At 42.1% G+C, this 779-nt stretch overlaps 1 pseudogene; it reads right to left on the bottom strand.

Annotated features, from left to right (window-relative positions):
- Positions 1-6: 6 nt before the first annotated feature.
- On the bottom strand, positions 7-317 carry LOC149769915 (histone H3-like; annotated as a pseudogene).
- Between the last annotated feature and the right edge of the window lie 462 nt (positions 318-779).

Raw genomic sequence — 779 nt, 5'->3', positions numbered from 1 at the left:
TCAAACAGACCAACCAAGTAGGCCTCGCTAGCCTCCTGAAGAGCCATAACTGCAGAGCTCTGGAATCTAAGATCGGTCTTGAATCCTGAGCGATTTCACGAACCAGACGCTGGAAAGGCAGTTTTCGAATCAAAAGTTCGGTGCTCTTCTGGTATCGTCTGATTTTCTCTAAGAGCGACTGTACCTGGCCTGTATCTGTGTGGTTTCTTGACACCACCAGTTGCTGGTGCGCTCTTACGAGCTGCCTTGGTTGCCAATTGCTTTCGTGGAGCTTTTCCTCCAGTAGATTTTCGTGCGGTTTGCTTTGTACGCGCCATTGCTATAAGTGACTGTACTTCTCAACAAGGAGTGTAAGAATGGCGCGTTGATATTCAAAGCGAAATATATTCCTATAAGTGAAACCGACATAACAACAAACACAGGCTTTTGGTTGGCTAGAGTAATTTGAGCCAACTTATTTCATTGGATGCTACCAGCGGGATCTGATTGGCGAGCATTCCGCCAAAATTTCAATCCGTCTAGCGTTAGTAAGGTCTTCGTACTATAACAACAATTGCAAACATTTCTACCTTTATCCCATGTGTACTAATATTAACATGGAGATGAGTAAGTAGTACGACATAACTGAAGGTGGACTAATTCATTCTCACTGATTAGACTACAACTCAAAGAAACCTGACGCAAATATGGCCAATTACACGGTAACAAGCAGCCTCAACAACAACAACAAGAACAACAACAACAACAATAACAACAACAATAATAACATAAAATTTAAA

Source organism: Sinohyriopsis cumingii, unplaced genomic scaffold, assembly GCF_028554795.1.
Source record: "Sinohyriopsis cumingii isolate HCF-2022 unplaced genomic scaffold, ASM2855479v2 utg003031l, whole genome shotgun sequence".
NCBI classification, from domain to species: Eukaryota; Metazoa; Mollusca; class Bivalvia; order Unionida; family Unionidae; genus Sinohyriopsis; species Sinohyriopsis cumingii.
Note: the sequence above shows the minus strand (reverse complement) of the source record. Positions and strands in the feature narration are given on the sequence as shown.